The sequence below is a fragment of the Sorex fumeus genome, unplaced genomic scaffold, assembly GCF_029834395.1.
Source record: "Sorex fumeus unplaced genomic scaffold, SorFum_2.1 ptg000137l, whole genome shotgun sequence".
Lineage (NCBI taxonomy): Eukaryota > Metazoa > Chordata > Mammalia > Eulipotyphla > Soricidae > Sorex > Sorex fumeus.
Window position 1 is genome coordinate 1,286,487 of NW_026606194.1, and position 21,779 is coordinate 1,308,265.

The following is a 21,779-nucleotide window of genomic DNA, read 5'->3' on the forward strand; positions in this document are numbered from 1 at the left end:
GCATCACTAGGTATGACTCCAGCCCTCCCACTTCAGAATTTGTCTTGACACATGAGCATTCTTTGAGCATCTTTTTGCGGTTGGACTGTTTCTCCTGTCTTTCCCTCCCCCCCCCCCCCCGCTCCATTTGCTACAAACTTTGAGATAGTCAGAGACTCTCCCCCTCTTGTGTCTGTGTTCTGAGATGCAGGGGGAGCCATGCCATGTCCCCTAAGGGTAAATCAGGTGCTCAGCCCTCTGACCTCCTTTCCTTGGGTGTATTTCACTACTTGGGGAGCAGATGAGGTGAGATTTGGGGCCACACCTGGTAGTATTTGAGGTCTGTGCCCTGCTCTGTGCTCAGGGGACTAGTGGACACAGGATACCAGGGAAGGCCCTCTGGGCTTCCAGGTGGCTGGCATCTGCTTCAATCTGTTGTGCTTTCTCCTGTTTATACCTTCATGGCAAGTTCTTAGATGTGAAATTTCTTGAGCCCTTTGAACAGATGGCTGTTAGGGGAAAATGAAGGTGTTGGAGGCTCTGAGCAAAGTTATGCACTTTAAAATCTCGTTTGGGCTAAATTTAATTTTCCTTTATTTTTGGGAGATAGCGGTAATGCTCAGGTGTTATTTCTGGCTTTGCACTCAGGAATCACTCCTGGCAGTGCTTGGGGGACTGTATGTGATGCCGGGGACCGAACATATGCCCTTCCAACTGTACTATCACTCTGGAACTAAGTATAATTTTCCATCCTCTTTTTTTTTTATAAAATCACATACCCATAGGAGTAAAATCATAGTCTGAAAACCTGGCCTGTAAGCTCTGAGCATTTCTGGATGTGGTCCCAAAACAAAACAACAAACCCAGAGAACTGACGGTTCAGAATATATTACTATATTTCACACCTCTTCTGTTGGCAATTAACTCCTGACTGCCTTTATTTGGGCAGGAGGAGGATTGCCTATGCGGGATTTTGCCAAACCCAGCAGTACTCCGGGATCACTCCTTGGCAATTCAGGTTGTGAAGTTAAGTCATTTGCGTCCATGACAAGTTCCCTCCCACTCACTGTCAGCTCTTTCGGGCCACTGCAAACCTTTGAAATTGCAGCCTGTACTTCTGGCTCAGGTTTGCACCAGGAGGCCCCAGTTGCCAGCAACCCTGCCCTGACCTCTATCTACCAGCTGGGCCTCATCCCTGCCCCCTGCCTGTATCGTTCTCACAAGGTTCACATTATTTATATAAATTTGAATTCCTGCAGTCAGAGATAGGCCAGGAATGCAGGAACTGTCTTTGCAAGCAGTTTGCCGTGGTACAGTCTCCTGTACAACGCAGGATTCCCCAAGCACCACTCAGATAAGCTCTAAGTTCTGCCACTTGTAGCGCCAAAATCTAAACCTGCATTCTACAAAACTGGTTGGTGGAGGTTGAATTGTGAACAAATTACATATATAAATATAGATATACACACACATATACACACACAAAGACACACCTTGTGGTTGCTGCCAAAAGGTACCAAATGGTACTCAGTGTGGTGCTGGGGTATACAGGTCAGCGTGTACAAGGCCAGTACCCTACCAAACTATAGTTCTGGCACCTAAATTTATTGATTTGTTTTTGGTTGGCTACACCCAGTGGAGTTTAGAGTTTACCCCAGCTCTGTTCTCATTGATAATGCTAGGATTGGGGACCCTGTGAGGTGATAGGGATTGAACCCTGGTCAGCTATGTGTCACACAAGCTACTTGTGGTCTGTGCTATCTCTGTAGCCATCATAAAAATACTTCTTTGCTAAGTCAAGAACGTTGTGTTCCTTTTTCTGATTAACTACACAATTCACTTTTCTTTTTTTTTTTTTTTTTTTGCTTTTTGGCTCACCCCCAGTGATGCACAGGGGTGGTTCTTGGCTAATGCATTCAGGAATTACTTCTGGCGGTTCATGGGGGACCGTTTGGGATGCTGGAAATCAAACCTGGGTTGGTTGAATCCAAGGTAAACACCCTATCCTCTGTGCTATCGCTCCAGCCCCCCCACACAGTTCACTCTTGTGTTTTTGTTTTTGGATTACAGCCAGAAGTGCTCTGGGCTTACTCCTGACTCTGCACTCAGGAGTCACTCCAGGGGGCCTTGGGGACCCTATGAGAAGTGGGGGTTTAAACAGGATTTACACGTTAACAGATGTTCCTGGTCTCTCCTGGCGGCTCTCTCTCACTGACCATATTTGGTGCTCTCGAGCCACTTCTCCACCCTGGACCGCTGTTGCTTTGGACCGATGAAAGTAGAATGAGGACCAGGCTAGTTGCTGATTAGTTGCAATTTATTCAGTCTCTTGTCTCTCCCAGCTCTATCCAACCCTCTCTCTAACTTGCTTTCCAATGCTCACTGTGACTCCTCTCCAATCTCCCCAGTCACTCTTACTCTCAGCTCTCAGCCTTCTCTCTAAGTCGCAACTGTGTCCTCTAACTCTGTGTCTCTTCTTCTCTCACTGTATCATTGTCATCCTATTGTTCATCGATTGACTCAAGCAGGCCCCAGTAATGTCTCCTTCTTCCTATCCCTGAGATTTTTAGAAGTGCCATATTTGAGGCTCTTTCAGGGTCAGGAGAATGAGAACCATCATTGTTACTGGTTTTTGGCATATTGAATACACCATGGGGAGTTTGCTAGACTCTGCGTTGTGGGCAGGATACTTCTGGTAGCCTGCCAGTTTTTCCAGAGTAAGACTAGATAATAAGATTTCATGTGGCGTGCACTTCCCAGAGCACGGTTTTATAGTCTTTGGGTCTTGGCCATTGATGGGATTACACGGCACCAGGGACAGTTGGTGGGTGTAACGCCTACATACTGGAAGATTGGAGATCTGGGTGGAGGATGCCCAGTCCGAATACGAGCAGCTTGGAGATCTAAGCCCCAGGTGCTGCACACCTGGGTTCCTCTGCCGGTTCCTTCATGCGTGAGGCTCGTCCGAATGTGTGGAGATTGGTCTTAAGCATGGCTGTGGCTCGAACCAGAGGTCTTCACCGGGGCTCTGCTTGGGGTGGGGAGGGAAGCTCAACACACCCTCCTCCAAAAGGCCCCAGTAAGACAGCCAGATGCGGATGCAGGAGACTGCGCTGTTCTCTTCCAGGAGCAGGGTTTTATAGTCTTGGGTCTTGGCTATTGATGGAATTACACAGCGCCGGAGGCAGTTGATGGGTGTAACGCCTACATACTGGAAGATAGGGAATCTGGGTGGAGGAGGACAATTCCTTTTCTCAGTTTCCTTCATTTCCCCTGTCTCCCTGAAAGTGCCCTTTTTCTTCTCTCACCACGACCCCAATCCACACCTCCCCATGGGAATAGAATGACTTTCCCATTACCTGCAGCCCACAAAGGAAAAGCAGCCCTTATGATGTGTTACTGCTCTCCTTAGACCAGCAACTTAATTGAAATATTTAGTTTTACTTCCTAATGATTACCATTCTGTATGGGCACAGTAATAGACACTTTTAACCTTGTTGGTGTCTCTCCTGGGACTTCTCTCCACAGATTCCGACTACAGTGCTCAGGCCAGATCAATCACTTCTAATACCAGGAGGATCCAAGTTTAGTTATTACTTTTTGATTCATGACAGAATTTGTCCATGACTAGGCTCATAGATAAGCATTATGGTACTTTGTCCAGGCCCATTTCGATGCCAGGGTAGCTAGCTCACCAATTGTCCTGGGTCCATCTAGTCCCTCATAGGACCCTTCTTTTGGGGATCAAGGAAGTAAGGGCAAGTGAGGCATCAGTCAAGAGAGCAGATGTCCAGAATGTAATATTATCTGGAGACCATCAACTCTCAAGCTCAGGCTTGTCTTTGTAACTGTCTTCCTGTATCCGTACAAAAAGCAATTGCTCTGAAATAGCTAACCATGCCAAAGACATAAAGGAGAAGAGAAAGACAATATTTAAAAGTCAAAGTCTGATCAGGAGACAAAGGTAATTGAAAGGTTATGGGCAATCAACAAACATAAGCTCTCATCAACCAGGGAGCAAGGTAAGACCACTATTATCCTACAGTACCTTGTGATCCTCAATGGTTTCTCCTGGTTCTGCACTCAGGTATTATTTCTGATGGTGCTCCGGGAGGCTCTACAGGATCCTGGGGATTGTACCATGGTTGGCCATGTGCAAGCAACAACCTACCCAGATCTACAGTTGCTCTGGTCTCAGGTGGAGAGTTTAGATGCACATAACTGTGCACAGAATGTCGTTTGAAAGGATGGAAGGGGCGCCTTGATGAAATCTTTTATAAGTGGGAATATGGGTCAGGTCCCAAGCTCCCCACATTCCAGCAGATCATTCCGTTTAACTGATTACTCACAAGGTTGGTCACATACCTGGATCCCACCCGTGTCACTTTACTAATATTAGAGGTAAAAAAGGAAACATTTATGATCGGATAGAACAAAATTCCATCCATCTATGAGTCATATGGTGCTCAGGGGACCCTTTGGAATTCTGGACATTGTACCTAGATTGACTGCATGCAACACACTGTACTAGCCGGATATTGTCAGTTTGAAATCATGTTTCTGAAACTGCCTCCTGTGGTTTTCTTTGTAGCTGAGAGTCCACTGTTCGCACGTTTTCCAGGGGTAGAGCTTTGGCCGGACCTTGCTCTCTGATGTTCTTACCATCCTTTGCTCCTGTTCCATGTCTCCAGCTCTCTGGGTTTCTACTAGGCCAGTTCCTCTCTGAATCCCCAGGGTTGGCTTCAGAGTCACTGCTTTCATTCCCGTCTGGATTTTTTACTTCCCCAAGAAACTCATTGTCCCGTACCCTATCAGCTACGTACCTGCAGAGCTTGATTTCTTTTGACATGAAAACTCTTATGGCATAGACTAATAATTGGGATCCTTCTCTGCTGTTCTACATGGAAGCAGCCAGCCCTGGTGGAATGTCTCTTCCTGCACACTGTGATAAATGCTCAAGTGAGCAATTTGGTCCTCAACCCCACAGGGATGCCGAGACAGGTGGGATGTCTTCTGAGGGTGATCAGAAGATCACTCTTCCCATGTCCTCAGCACCATCACTTTCCCATAGAAGCCCATATTGGACAGAATCTCCAGAAATGCAAACACTGGGGACAAACTTTTGAGACCAGTATCACCCCGGTGGAATCATGTGAACATCCACACAGGACAGGAACTCTTTAAGTGTAAGGACAGTAGGAAGGCCTTCAATGGATCCTCATACCTTATACACAGGAGATTTCATACTGGAGAGTCCGTATGCATGTAAGGAATGTGCTGTGGCGTTTCTCTGACTCAACCATCTTAGTATGCACAGAAAAAGTCACACTGGAAAAAAACTATATGCATATACGGAGTGGAGAGTCTTTGCTTATTCCACAAGCCTTAGTACACAGAAAAACTCACACTGGAGAGATAACGTATACTTGTGAGCAATGTTGGAAGGCCTTTGCCTATTCCTGAAGTCTTAGTTTTTATAATTTCTGTTTCGTAGAAAACCCTTATGTATGTGAGGTAGGAGGAAAGGCCTTTAATTTCTTCTCAGGTCTTTCTGAGCATAGGAAAGTTCATACAGGGGAATGAATCACTACTCGTGCCACTACTGTGGGAGGGTCTTCACTTACTATTCAAACTTTTTTGACTATAAGAAAACACACATTGCAGTGAGAATATATATATATATATATATATATATATATATATATATATATGTATAGACATATATATATGTAAGGAGTGTGGCAAGGCCTTTGCTTATTTAGCAATCCTTTGATGCACTTAAAATTTCATACTTGAGACAAATCTTATGCTCGTTAAGACTTTGGCAAAGCCTTCACTTCCCCCTAACTTTAAACATAGGAAAATTAATACTCGAAGAAAGCATATGCAGGGGTGTGGGAAGACTTTTACTCAATCCTCAAGCTTTGCCGTGTGAGAAAAATATATCGTGGATTGAGGCCTTATATATGAAAGGACTGCAGGAAGATATTGATGCAATTGGCATAGCTTTCTGAACAGGAAAATTGACAGTGGAGAGAAAACTCCTAAGTGTAAGAAATGTGGAAAGATGTTCAGTTTGTCTTCAGCCCTTACTGCGCATGTGAAAAGTCATTTTGCAGTGAAACCTTATATCTGTCAGGAGTGTGGGAGGGACTTTCGTTGATCCTTGGGCCTTATTATGCATAGGAGAATTCACACTGGAGAGAAGCTATATATAAATATACATATATATGTACATATATTTATATAAGAACGTGGAAAGCACGTTATTCGCACCTGCGGCTTTAAAGAGAATCCTGGAGAAAATCTGTAGGTAAGGAATATAGGAAGGCCTTCATTTTCCCTCAAGCTTTAGTAAATATAAAAGTTATGCTGGATCAATCACTTCCATAATAACAATGGCCGGCATCAGAACAGGGCCCTGAGGTAAAACAATTTTAGTTTCAACAAGTGGGTAGGGAATTGATACAAAAGGACAGTAAGGAAGGAAATAATGTGTTATGTGTGAAAGTTCCTGTGATACTAGTACCATAAGTGAAAGGTACTTGCTGATTATCACCTGCACCATGGTTATGACAATGTCCTGGCATGTGAACTTCCCAGTATGTTAACTGGTAAATAATGTTTCTTAGTGATAAAGCAAGGTGGAAGGAATTAAATAAGAACTAAATAGGTACAAACTTTGCATTTTGCTGGGTACTGTCAGGACTCACCATGGTTTAATTCTTTGCTGTGACTCTGACTTGTCTCAGAGGCCCTGGTTTGGAGAGGATCATGGCAGAGATCAACGAGGGACAAAGCCACGTGGGTTCCAGTGCCGAGATCTACAAGCCTACTCGAATTGGAGTCGAGGATCCTCTACACAGATCCTCCAAATTCCAGTAGGGGAGGTTCACAGTCACCAACTGTCCCCCTGGCGCCGTGTAATCCCATCAGCAGCCAAGACTCAGAGACTATAAAAACCAGATCCCGGAGGGAGAACAGTGCAGTCTTCTGTGCCCGCGCCTGGCTATTCCTCGCCGGCGCTCCTTGGAGGGAGCGGGTTGAGCTTTCCTCCCCGCTCCGAACAGGGCTCCGCATCCGAAGACCTCAAAGACCAGACACCACCATGCTGAGACCACTCTCCGCACACCTGAAGGTACCAGCAGAGGGACAAAGCCACGTGGGTTCCGGTGCCGAGATCTACAAGCCTACTCGAATTGGATTTGAGCATCCTTCACCCAGATCCTCCAAATTCCAGTAGGGGAGGTTCACACCCACCAACTGGGCCCCTGGCACCGTGTAATCCCATCAGCGGCCAAGACTCAGAGACTATAAAAACCAGATCCCGGAGGGAGAACAGTGCAGTCTTCTGCGCCCGCGCCTGGCTATTCCTCGCCGGCGCTCCTTGGAGGGAGCGGGTTGAGCTTTCCTCCCCGCTCCAACCAGGGCTCCGCATCCGAAGACCTCAAAGACCAGATACCACCATTCTGAGACCACTCTCCGCACACCTGAAGGTACCGGCAGAGGAACAAAGCCACGTGGGTTCCGGTGCCGAGATCTACAAGCCTACTCGAATTGGAGTCAAGCATCCTCCACCCAGATCGTCCAAATTCCAGTAGGGGAGGGTCACACCCACCAACTGGGCCCCTGGCACCGTGTAATCCCATCAGCGGCCAAGACTCAGAGACTGTAAAAACCAGATCCCGGAGGGAGAACAGTGCAGTCTTCTGTGCCCGCGCCTGGCTATTCCTCGCCGGCGCTCCTTGGATGGAGCGGGTTGAGCTTTCCTTCCCGCTCCGACCAGGGCGCCGGCAGCCAAAGACCTCAAAGACCAGATACCACCATGCTGAGCCCACTCTCCGCACACCTGAAGGTACCGGCAGAGGGACAAAGCCACGTGGGTTCCGGTGCCGAGATCTACAAGCCTACTCGAATTGGGAGTTGAGCGTCCTCCATCCAGATCCTCCAAATTCCAGTAGGGGAGGTTCACACCCACCAACTGGCCCCCTGGCGCCGTGTAATCCCATCAGCAGCCAAGACTCAGAGACTATAAAAATCAGATCCCGGAGGGAGAACAGTGCAGTCTTCTGCGCCCGCGCCTGGCTATTCCTCGCTGGCCCTCCTTGGAGGGAGTAGGTTGAACTTTCCTCCCCGCTCTGACCAGGGCTCCGGCAGCCGAAGACCTCAAAGACCAGACACCACCATGCTGAGACCACTCTCCGCACACCTGAAGGTACTGGCAGAGGGACAAAGCCACGTGGGTTCTGGTGCCGAGATCTACAAGCCTACTTGAATTGGAGTCGAGCATCCTCCACCCAGATCATCCAAATTCCAGTAGGGGAGGGTCACACCCACCAACTGGCCCCCTGGCGCCATGTAGTCCCATCAGCGGCCAAGACTCAGAGACCATAAAAAGCAGATCTCGGCACCGCGCAGCCGCAAATGCGGCCACGCGATATCTTATTATAACATCTCATTCCCACTTTGACAATCTGGCAGGCTACCGAATGTAACCTGCCCACATGGCAGATTCTGTCAAACTCCCTGTGTCGTACCCAATATGACAAATACCAATAACAATGATGGGTCTCATTCTCCTAAAGAGCCTTGAATATAATCTCAGGGCTAGGATGAAGGAGACGTTACTGTGGCTGCTCGAGGCAATCGACGAATAACAGGATGATCTGTCATCTGTGAAATAGCCAAACCTCTATTCTTCATGCCCTTCTGTGTTATGTTCTTGGAGCCACATCCAGCTGTGCTGTCTATAGTTTGTGTCTAAGTCAGCCACATGCAAGGAAGCACTTCACTCGCTGTAGCATATCCGCACTCATTGTATGCAGTTTTCCATTTGATTTACACAATCACTGAGGGTAAATGTTTTGAGACTTACAGTTTGGAAGCAGTAAAGTCCTAACAATGTAGATCTGTGCAAAAGGCCAAGCCAGGATGCAAAGTGACCAGTGTGCTTTGCTGCTTGTTAGCCCCATGCATGGCTCCATGCTGGGACTTGGTCTGTACATGGTATTTTATGTACTTAATTATTATGTATTTTTAAAAAAAAATTATTAGTGAAACACCATGAAGTACAGTTGTAGACATACAAATTTCCCTGCTTGTATTTCAATTATACAATGATCAAATAACTATCCCTCCACCAGTGCTCAGTTTCCACCACCACGGGTCCCAGTATCCCTCCCACCCCCATTCCCATTCCCTTTTGTTCTCTCTCTCCTTTTGGGTGTTGTGGTCTCCAAAAGAGGCATTGAGTGGCAATCGTGTTTGGTCTATAGTCTACTTTCAGCTTGCTTCTCCCATCCTGGGAGGATCCTCCTAACTACCTTTATTTGGTGCTCCGTTCTCTATCTGAGCTCCCTTTTTCTCTAGCATGTGTGTTGGGGAAAACCTGACAGTTCTTAAGGGTTACTTCTGGTGGTTCCCATGCCACTATTGGGTATGTCAGGGACTGAACTCAGGTTGACCGAGTTCATGGCAAGTGCCCAACGCACTATACTACCCCTCAGGCCACTGTTGGTTTGAAATATTGTTTCTGAAACTGCCTCCTAAGGTTCTACTTGTAGGCATGAGTCCACTGCTCTGGTGTTGTTAAGGGGGTAGAAGCCTTTCCTCCAGTTCCAGTGTCTCTCTGGTTCTCTGGGTTGTTTCTAGAGCAGTTCCTCTCTGCATCTCCAGGGCAGGCTTCAGAGGCACTGTGCAATACAGGATCAGGGGACTTCCTCTTCCAGAACCCCACTTTGTGACTGAGCACTCTAGCCACCATTTCTCAGTCCTTCATGTGAGCCCATTCCACTTGTAGTACACTTTTTTTTTTCTTTTTGGGTCAAACCCAGCGGTGCTCAGGGATTTCTCCTGCTCTTCTGCACTCCTGGCCCTGCTTGTGGGACCATATAGAATCCAGATGTTGAACCTGGGTAAGCTGCATAGAAGGCAAACCCCCTATCCACCGTGCTATCGCTCCAGCCAACCAGCCTTACACATTTACCTGCATTTTTCTAGTTCTCTGCGGAGCTGGTGCTTTACCCTTTAAGGATGCTTGCAGAAGCGGAAGTGACACCACAGCAGGGCATTTAGGTGTTTGCGTGCAAGAAGCTTGATCAGCCTCCATTTGTTGTGCAGGTGAGGGTCGAAGTGGCTGTCCCACGTGGACGGGGTCTGTGAACGCCGGTTCCGTGGCAGGACACTAGCGACCTCCGTCAGTGCCCCGCCCTGTGCATCCCAGTCTCCGCACTGTGAGGGGCGGGGCCAAGACAGCTCTAAGGACACTTTTACGCTCCTTTTTCAACCGATATCCAGGTGGTTCCTGAGGCACGCCAGGGTTTTGTGGGGGAGGCGGAGCTTTGGTGAGTGCAGTGGGGGCTGTTCCGGGGCACAGGGCTCATGGGTGTGAGTCCATGGTTCTGGGGATCCCATGCAACCACAATCGGCTTCAGCTGAGTCATGGGGCAGTGGCGGGTGGGCGCGGGGCTGAGCGTGGTGGTTACAGAGCATCGGGGCTGGGCCGTCCTAACCTTCCAGCACGGGACTATGCTGGGCGCTGTCCTGAACGCTTTGGTCCCGACCTCAGTGTTGTAGAACATTCAAATTCTCTTAGAGGACTGGAGAGACAGAACAGAGGTTAGGGTGTTTGCTTTGCATCGGGCCCACCCAAGTTCGATCTCCAAGCTCCACCAGGACGGGTACCTCAGCGCAGAGTCATAAGTTTCTCGTCCATATCGACGTTGATTCCTCCAAAACTATAAAAGGCCTGTTCATTTTTGAGTGGCGGGAGGGGCAACGCCCAAATGGCAAATGACACTGTAGCCCTCAGTCACTATTCATTAGTAGCCTTGATGTCCAGACCATCCTGTGGGCATGGTTCTAGGGGTGGTTGTGATTTGTAGATGAAAATTTACTTTGGGGCTATTTTGGTTATATTTTGGGCGCTTCTGTGGAAGCTCGGGGCTTACTTCAGGAGCAGCCCTCTGGAATACTTTTGTTTTAAGTTCTTTAAGGGTCATGTGAGATGTCGAATATCCATCTGGGTCAGCATGGGAAGCGCCCCTCCCACCAGACTATCTCTGACTCCACATTTTTGTTTTTTCCTAACGTAGGATTTCTGTATCCTAAAATCAAGTTGAAAATTGCACCCAGATTCTTCCTCTCTCCCTGATCAGGCAAAACTCGGCTATTACACTGAGTACTGAGAGTTGTGTTCCAATAATGTATGGGCATGCGCTGTGTGCTTTTGGTGGCTATGATTGTTCTCCCCACCCTGGCCGGTGAAGAGTGACAGAGGATCGAAGAAGGAAACGGAGCCCAGGCTGTTGGTCATCTGCTGGATATTAACCCAAAGTGTTTTAGGCTTCATCTATGAATTGCCTCTTTTCCTTCTCCCAGAGAAGCTTATCATGTCCTTGCTAACATCTCTAATTTAGTTAAAGTTTATCTTTAGCATTTCCTTTTATTTCCCCTCGCATTGTCTCAGTTCCCCGGGTCAGTCTTGATTACTTATAAACCATAACTTTCTGGTAACTCTCAACTTTGTATTTGTACTACTTTGTAGTTGAAGTGGCTATGTATTTGTACCTGCTTTCCTGTTTCCCCTATAGCTTTTTTTATGTTTTTACTCTACAGCACTGTTCTTTGGTTAAACACAGAAAGACCAACAATGTTCATACTCCTAATATTTGGGAGTTGATGGACTCAAGTATATCCACTCCTGGGCATAATTGCTTTGTCATAGTTACTTGATTCCGGCTTCAGTTGCTGTAGTTCCTAACACGCCAAAAGGGAGGTTCTGCCGTGGGACTTGGATGGACCCGGGGCAAGTGGGAAAACTACCTTGGCTTCAAATGGAACATTCTAGAATGCACATATGCATGGTCTTGATGCAAACTGTTACAACGTTAGAGATAGGACCCCCATGGGGAAGGACAAGCTGAACTGGCCTGAAGACTTAGTCTGAGATTTACAGAAAAAGCCTTGCTTGCTCTCAGAGCGCATAGAAGTAAGTGTTAAAAGCCTTATTTGCTCTGGGGGCTGAAGAGGTAGCAAAGCAGGTAATGTGTTTGCCTTGCAGGCGGCAGACCTGGGTTCGATTCCCAACATTCCTTATGGTCCCCTGAGGAATACCAGGAGTGACTCTTGAGCGCAGAGCCAGGAGTATCTCCTTGTATCACCAGGTGTCACCCAAAAAAGCAAAAAAAAAAAAAAAAAGCCTTATTTGCTGTCAAAGCCCAGAGAATTAAGTTTTGGGATCATTGTCTCTTACAGTGTTTATCCAAACAACTACAAGTGTTGATAACTTATACAACTAGAGGAAAAGATAAGAGAGAGAGTGTCTCCTTGGGTGAATCTCCCCATGAGAATTTCCTCTGCCAGATGCTTATCTGCGTAAATGATCAGTCATTCCTATGTCCTTACTTCATGACCCCTCAGATGTTCGCTAAGTATGGTAGCTGTTCTGCAATAAACAGGTCACTTTTAACATCAGGCTATGATTTTCTGTCTTCCTTTCACTCTGTCTCTTTTGGGAAGGGTTCCGGAGTTGTGGAGGCAGCGCTGGGCCACCAACACCTCACCGCACCCCCACATTTTGTGTTGTGGACTCACAGTGATGAGTTGCTATTTATTCCGTTCTCCTGTGTACCTATACCAGTCTTCCACTGTTCCTCATTTCCTCTCCTCACCTGTCTTCCGTAGCCTTTATTCTACAGCCCATTCCACAGAGTTAGGGGTAGCAAATACACAGACATGTGGTTGTACAATCAAAGGATATAAAGCCCTTCCCTCAGGGGGAACTTCTAGGCCAAAAATTTAACTCGAGGAGAGATCAGCTCAAGGGCAGGATTTTCTCTAAGGACATATTTTTTCTTTGCTTAGTTAATATTCCTTGAAACAGCCATCTTAAATTTACACTTACTCTTTCTGTTCATTTTGAATGGACACAGTAAGAGATCTGTTAAGTTTATAGGGTGTCTCCTATAGCTCCCAGACTACACTCCCCAGGACAGGTTAGTCCTTCCTAAGCACAGCAGGATCCTTATCCAGTTGCTTCTGTTTTGATCATAATGGAATTTGTTATGGTGCTTACCTGTCCCTTTTCAATGCCAGGGTAGCTCACAGCTATCATGGGTCCATCAAGTCTCTTGCTTTTGGGGTGCTAAGAACAAAGGGCAGCTGAGGCTTAAGTCTCATAAACATGACAATGCCCAGGAGTATATAGTATCTGCAGTCAATTAACTCTGAAGTTACAAAAGCATAATATTGCCTTCCTTTGTCTATACAAAGCTGAGGGCTGGGGGCATGGCCATCCCAATCCTCCCAGCACAATCTTCCCAACCTGAGACTGCACTGGTCCTTGTTCAGGAGCAAAAAAGGAGATTTGTCTAAAGTAAACTGTAGCAGATATAAAGGAAAGAGAAAGTCAACATTTCACTTCCAAATACAAAATCCAGAGATCTCTGAAGAATCTGACTTTACAATTCAAAGGTTGTGGTTATGGGAAATGAGTGAATAATGTATAAGGGAAGCAGAGCACAGGGAAGTTAAAGATGAATACTAAGGAAATGGGAATGATTGGGATGGGTGTTACTCAGTTAGCCTCAGCACCTTGTAGCAGAGGAGGAATGATGAACCAATGTTAAACCTAAATTGTTTAGAACTAGAATCCAACCAGGGTAAAGGGTTTTGTTTTTTAAGCAATAAAGTTTTGGTTTTCTAGGAATCAGAACATTTGCTCAGGAATCCCACTGGGTGTGGTAGGAGCACATTTACTTAGGGCCGCAGCCATAATACAGTGAGTAAGGACTTAAGCATCCAAGCAATCAACCCAGGTTCTGTCCCCTGCATCCCATAATGTCTGTACCAGAGTGATTCCTGGATGTAGAGCTAGGAGTAAGCCCTGAATCTTCCGGTTGTGGCCCCCAAACAAAAATCGCACAAAGTCACAATTATATATACTCAAATATATGCACAAACAATGCTGAAAGAGCAATAGGGATTCAGGAGAAACTGTGAATTTCTGTAGCAGGGATAGATCAAAAATAGGGGATATTTTTTTTCTTTTTTGGGTCACACCTGGCGATGCACAGGGATTACTCTTGGCTTTGCACTGAGGAGTTACTCCTGGCAATGCTCAGGGGACCATATGGGATGCTGGGAATCGAACCCGGGTTGGTCGCGTGCAAGTCAAACACACTACCCGCTGTGCTGTCTCTCCAGCCCCAAGGATAGGGAAGTTTTAAGGACCAGAAATTTGACTCTTTTAATGTTTCATTCTCGAATTTGTCTTTGTACATCATTTCCCCCCATCTTCGGTTGAATTTGCCTTTTTTCTTGTTATATTTTTCACCACAGCCTACAGTGCTCAGTGTTTACTCTTGTCTCTGAGCTCAAAGATCATTTGAGAAGAGTCAGGGTAACATTCTGTGTTTAGATATCATTGGTCCGATGTTAGGTGACAATGCAGGATCAGGGGAAATCTCCTTACCCCCAGGCCCCCAGTGTGTGACCGACCAATCCAGCATTTGCCTCTCCACTCCTTTATTCGAGTCCATCCCCCTTGCAGCACAGATTCACCTGGGTGGCAAAAAGGTTCTCAGTGCATAGACTCTGGCTCTTTAAGGCACCTTATGGAAACGGAAGTGATGTCATAAGTGATGTCATAAATGTCATGGTTCATTTTCCAACCCTGACACAGACAGTGAGTCCGTTTCTCACTTGGCAAAGGACAAGTAAATTTGCGCTCCATCCTGGAAGGGGGAGTCTGAAGAAGGATTTAGTTGCAGGACTCGAGCAACCTCATGTGAGCACCCTGTGCCTTCCAGTTTCTACACTCTGAGCCGAGGTGCCGAGCCAACTTGGGGGGCACTTTTGCGCTGGTTTTTCACTTGTTCGCCAACATCCAGGTGGATCCTGATGTGTGGTGGAGGTTTTAGTGGGAAGCAGAGCTTTGGGTTGCAGGGGGGGCTGTCTCAGGGTTCAGGAGTGACAGTTGTGAGTTCGTGATTCTGGGGTGCCTCTTTGGCCATGATCGTCTCCAGCTCAGGATGGGGCAATAGTGGGTGAATGCAGGACTCAGCCAGGGGCTTGGCCGTCCCAACCCTCCCAGGAGTCCCATGTTTGAACCATCGGCCCTCAGCTCGATTCTGTAGCATCTCCATATTTGAGGGGCAGAACGTCAGCCCCTCCACCGAATGGCAGGAGATCTGTTACTGGTCATCTTCGTTGTCTGCCGTGAGAGACCGAGTCATGCGGGGGATGGGGGAAGGGGGCTTACAGGTGGCTGAGGCTTGCCATTGAAATTGTATTTGGGGGGCTATTTTTGGTTCTTTAGATTTTGGCGGGAGAGAGGGCACATACGTGTAGATGCTCATAACTTCCTCGAGTCTCTAAGCTCAGGTATTATCCCTGGTGCTGCTGGGGGCCATATGGGATGCAGAGAATTGATTGTTTCATCTAATCAAGCGCCCAACTCATATTATTGCCTTCTAACCACAATACTGGTATATATTTTTCAGGTTCATGAATTTCAGCTTCCTCATATCAAGCAGCAAAGCACCCCTGACTCTTGACCTCTCCCTGAGCAGACGACACCTGCCATTGTGGCAAATACTGAGGTCCCCAGAACAGAGTGCCCAGGTGCATGTCCTTGTCCACCCAACAAGAGTGTCAAAGTTTTCCCACTCTAAGTTACATGGTGGAGCCACATTCCAGGCTACAGTTCCCTGGGGGCAGCACTGCTGCCAGCCTGCAAAGGGCGCTAGTGTTCGGAATATCCTGGGCTGAGAGTTGGCCCCTGGCAGGGCCTACAGGGACTTTCTTGTGGGAGCCAGAGAAGAATCCGGGGATCAGAGAAGGCTTTCTTTTCCTCCCCTGTAGCCTGGACCCAGGCTCCTCTCCTGAAGTGCAGCACAGATGCCAACCAAATTTGCATCTCCAGCGGTGACAGGAGCTTCTGCCATTGTCTCCCAGAGGTGGAATTGTGAGGCTGTGCCTGAGGGTGTGGCTGGTCTGAGCTCAGGAGTGGGAGGAGGTGCTCCTCTCTGGTGCTCACTGTTCTGACTTCTCCAGGTCTTTGCACGGAGCCTCCTGCTGATCCTCAGAACAACAGTGACAGGAGAAGATGGTGACGCGGCTTCTGATAAATCGTCCCCAGGTAGGAGTAGACGGATAGAATGACATGAGGTAGTACCGGGAGTGCCCAGGCTTCCTGGACCATCTGTTTTGAGTTTCTTTTGGACGGATTCCAAGATGAGACTTCTGATCAGACCGTCCCATTCTGCTGTTTGAAGCTGCTTTTGTGTAAGTTTGTTTTGTTTTATTTGGCCTTGGAGCCATGAGGATTACTCCAAGCTCAGTGCTCAGAGCTCATTCCTGACAGGTCTAGGTGACCAATGGGATGCTGGAGGTCCAAAGGTTTCATCTTGGGTTTTCTGTTTTATTAGGGGTGGCAGAGCAAGGATTCTAGCAATCATTCCTTGTGCTGCACTCTGGCATTGCCCCTGGCAGTGCTTGTGGGACCATATGGGATGTTGGGGATCGCCACTTCTACATGCTGTCCCCAGAACAGCTGCCCTGTTACGCCAACCTGCTGCTCCGGCTTCTTTTGCATTGTTTTTGTCATCAGCTGTCCTCTTGACTCTGTGCTCTGGATTCACAAGTGATGGGCCTCAGAGCACCTTGGGGTGTGTTGGCCACGTTTGGGCCCTGGCAACTACAGTGACTTGGGCCCCCAGACTTGCTTTTCTCCTGTTTAGTCCTTGCTACTTTGGAGAAACTACCTGCTAGGTCATATAGTCTTACATTCACATAATCTTGTGTATGGATTTCTGGGCATGCGCCCATCCCAAGGAGAAAGAGCCAAGGACCTCTGAGGCCAGTAGAGATGTTGGGGTCAAGAAACGTCTACCTTGTTTGAGCGGGATTTGGGGCGGTCCTTAGCAGTGAGTTCCTACAGGCACACATACCATGCACTGCTCTGAGTAGTTGTCTATATGGACTGTCGAGTTTTCAATCCTAGTTTTCATGTGCTGTGGGGGCGCAGCGGTGAGCATGCAGAGGTTTTTGCTACACCCAGGGATAGTCTTTTGGATCGTACAAGTTTGTGTTCAGGTGATCCTCTCTACAGTACTCACTGGACCAGTGGTGCTCGAATTGGCCCTGGGGTTACCAGGAAAGGCAGGTACATCCAAGAACCTTCTGTATAACGTCCTCCCACTTTAGCAGATCTAGCTGACTTCTGTGATTTCTGGGGCCCGTCAGTCATGCGTGTGCTTGGAGGCTGGTTCATTCGGAGCGGAGTAGCCCATCGACAATATAGGACCCTGGGTCCTGGCCTCAAGTAGTGGGAATGAGGCTAAGATAGACTCTGACTCGCACCTTCTCCGTGTGCTGTCTCAGGAAGCAGTGACCTTCCATGACGTCGCTGTGAACTTCACCCTGGCGGAATGGTCATGCCTGGAAGCCTCTCAACGGAAGCTGTACAGGGACGTGATGCTGGAGACCTACCAACATCTGCAGGCTGTCGGTGAGAGCAGTATGGAGTCAACCGTGTCTGAACAGACCCGCGTGGGCTCCCTGGGGTTGGTGGCAGCTGCGTGTCCAACAGTAGCTCTGTGACGGGCTGGGATATTGGACAGCCGTCCAGTAGCTCTTTCCTCCCTCGTTTTTTTAGGGTTCCACCTATGGATACTCAGGGCTTACTCTCAGCTTTGTCCTCAGGAATTACTCTTGTGGGGTAGTCGAACCCTATGGGTTGATTCACGTCAACCTGTTTCAACTGTGTCCATGGGAAAATCCCTATCTGACCAGTTATCGCTCAGGTCCCTTTAAATAGATCCATCCATTGGTGAATCAATTTACTTTGTATACTACACAAACTTTTGTGTGTTTAATTGGTTTTGCTGTTTCCTTTGTTTGGGGGCACAGTCCACAGTTCTCCTGGCAATGTGCTAAAGGATGACATGGGGTACCATGGACTAAAACCTCTTGGCAACTTAAAATGTTGGTGCCTCACCCCCAATACTTTTGCACTAGTCACTCACGGTTTTTGCATTTTCTTTTTTCCTTAGGGATTAGGGATTATTCCTGCGTCTGTATTCAGTATCCACACCTGGCCTTGCTCCAAGACCATATGTGTGTGCAGCGCTTCTGTCCTATGTGCTATACTATCTTTCTCCCACCACAGCGGATTTGATATCTTGTCTCTCAACTCATTAGACACTGCCCTATTTCAGTGCTTGGATTTACTTCTAATGGTTCTTGTGAGATTTCAGCAGGATTTAGGATTTGCTCCTGGGATCACTCCTGGCTGGCATGAGGGACCCTAGATGATACGGGGTATCGCAACTGGATTGGCCGTGAGAAACTCCTGTGGTGCTCTCTTTCTGGATACATTTTTTGCAGGAGTACTGCTATTTATTTCTTTTTTTTTTCTTTTTTTTTCCCCTTTATTTTATTTTATTTTTTTTAAAGTTGTAGATTTACAATTTTTTGTGCTTTGGTTTCAATTATACAATGATCAGATACCCATCCCTCCACCAGTGCCCATTTTCCACCACCATGGATAATATCCCTCCCACCCCCATCCCCCCATCCCCCCTGTCTCTGTGGCAGGGCAATCCCCTGTGTTCTCTCTCTCCTTTTGGGTGTTGTGGTCTGCAAAAGAGGCATTGAGTGGCAAACATGTTCAGTCCATAGTCTACTTTCTACATGCATCTCCCCTCCTGGGAGGATCCTCCAAACATCCTTTATTTGGTGCTCCCTTCTCTATCTGAACAGCCCTTTCCTCTAGGATACCCGGCTGGCCTCTAAGTTATGGAGTAATCCTCCTGGTGCTGATCTCAGCTATTCTTGGGTATTAATCTCATATTTTGTTACTTTATATCCCCCAGATGAATGCAATCTTTCTATGTCTATCCCTCTCTTTCTGACTCATTTCGCTTAGCATGATACTTTCCATATTGTACCACTTGTATGTAAATTTCATGACTTCATCTTTTCTAAGAGCTACATAGTACTCCATTGTGTAGATGTACCAAAGTTTCTTTAACCAGTCATCTGTTCTTGGGCATTCAGGTTTCTTCCAGTTTCTGGCTATTGTAAAGAGTGCTGCAATGAACAAACAAGTGCAGATGTCACTTCGACTATACATTTTTGCCTCTCTGGGATATATTCCCAGGAGTGGTATTGCTGGGTCAAATGGGAGCTCAATTTCTAATTTTTTGAGAATCGTCCATACTGTGTTCCAGAAGGGCTGAACCAGTGGACATTCCCACCAACAGTGGAGTGTCCCTTTCTCGCCACATCCACGCCAGCATCGGTTGCTTTTGTTCTTTTGAATGTGGGCCAGTCTCTGAGGTGTGAGATGGTATCTCATTCACAATTGTGCCCCAGAAAATCAAGTACCTAGGAATCAGCTTAACTAAGGAAGTAAAGGACCTGTACAAAGAAAACTACAAAACGCTACTTCAGGAAATAAAAGAGGACATGAGGAAATGGAAAGATATCCCCTGCTCATGGGTCGGGAGACTTAACATTGTCAAAACGGCAATACTACCGAAAGCATTGTATAAATTCAATGCAATCCCTATAAGGATACCCATGACATTCTTCAAAGAAATGGAGCAAACACTCTTGAAATTTATATGGAACAATAAGCCCCCACGAATAGCTAAAGCAATTCTTGGGAAAAAGAAAATGGGAGGAATCAACCTCCCGAACTTCAAACTGTACTACAAAGCAGTAATAATTAAAACAGCATGGTACTGGAACAAAGACAGAACTGCAGACCAATGGAACAGGGTTGAATACACTGACATCTCTCCTCAATCATATGCTCATCTAATCTTTGATAAAGGTGCAAGTAATGTGAAGTGGAGTAAGGAAAGCCTCTTTAATAAATTGTGTTGGCATCACTGGACGGCTACATGCAAAAAAATAGTACTGCTATTTATTTAGCCACTGATTAGCTGATTGTATTGTGCACGAACTTCACCTTACTTTTTTTTTTCATTGTTTATAATTTTATTTATTGAATCAGCGTGAGAGCATTTACAAAGCTTTCCGGTCTAAATCTTGGTCATACAATGAAACACCTGTACCTTCACCAGTGCCCATTCTCCACCACCAAAAACCCCAGTATACCCCCATCCCATACCCTCCCCCTACCTGTGGGGCAGATGATTTCCACATTATTCTCTCTCTACTTTGATCACATTCAATATTTCGACACCAGACCCACCATTATTATTTGAGATTTTACCCCAACACTCAGATCTGCTGAAAAGGCAACAATAGACAATTTGTGTTCTATTGCTAGTTATGAATAACATATGATGTCAAATGGCTGCAGTAGGGCCATGTGGTTTTGAAATTATGAAAATCTAACACTTAAATCTGGAGCGAGTTCTGCCAAAAGTCACTGAGTTTCAAGATCTGCTCCTGCTTCTCTGGGATCATGGCCGTTGAGCAGCTTGTTGAGAAGCCAGAGAGGCCGATCATGGGCGATGACTTGGGGTCTTGTGGGTGTGGGGAGGACAGGCCCGGCTCCACCCCATCCCGTGAGGCCCAACAAGTTTTGTCACTATGGGCCCAAGCCTGACTGTTCAGTGGCCTCTGCAGGATGACGGCCACCGAGCCACCAGAAGGAAACAGGCGGAGGGACATCACCCTTTCCCCCCAGGGGTGGCCCAGCTACAGTAAATTACTGCGGGGTCTGGACACATTTCTGTCAGAAGCTGCTGGCTTTCGAAATTTGTTTCTGAGACTTTGTGATCAAGGGCGTTAAGCAGTTTGGTCAGGAGCCAGAGAGGCCATTCATGGGCGATGACTTGGGGTCTCGTTAGGGTGGGGAGAACAGGCCCGGTTACCCCCTCATCCCGTGAGGCCCAACAAGTTTCGTCACCGCGGACCCAGCCTGACTGTCCAATGGCCTCTGGAGGATGACAGTCACCAAGTCACCAAGAGGGAGCAGGTGGAGGGGCAATACCCTTTTTTCCCTGGGGTGGCCCAGCGACAGTAACATACTGTGGGGCCCGAACGCATTTCTATCAAAAGCCACTGGGTTTTGAGATTTGTTTCTGAGTCTCTTGGATCATGGCCGTTAAGCAGCTTGATCAGGAGCCAGAGAGGCCGTTCGTGGGTGATGACTTGGGGTCTCGTTGGGGTGGGGAGGACAAGCCTGGCTCCACCCACATTCCGTGGGGCCCTGTGTGTCTCGTCACTCGGGTCCCAAATCTGACTATCCAGTGGCCTCTGAAGGATGGCGGCCACTGGGATGCCAAGGGGAACAGGCCAAGGCATGAAACCTATTCCGACCTGGGTTAGCCCAGCCCCGGTAGCCTACTACATGGACCAGATGCATTTCTACCTAAAGCCGCTGGGTTCTGAGATTTGTTTCTGAGTCTCTGGGATCATGGCCATTAAGCAGTTCAGTCAGAAACCAAAGAGGCCTTGCCTCCAATTATATAGCTGAGCCGAAGGTGGTTTGTTGGTGTGTTTCCCACATACCTAACTTTTGGCCATTTCTTTCTTGGTAAACTTTGCCCCAAGTTTTTGGGGTCTGGCCAAAGGCACAGCAGAAATTTTTGGGTATCTGGAAGTCTAAAGGCGCCATCAGCCTGCTGATGCACTCGCCTCACAGGTACAAATTGACCTACTGGCGGCACCATACCCCCGTCTGGGTACATGTTTTAGCTGAAAAAAATAAGGGTCTCTTGCCACCCTTGGCCATTTCCAGACTTATTCTGCACTTAGTTTTACTGAAATCCGTGATGAGGTCATGAGGGTCTCAGGAAACTGCATTTGTTGCTGGG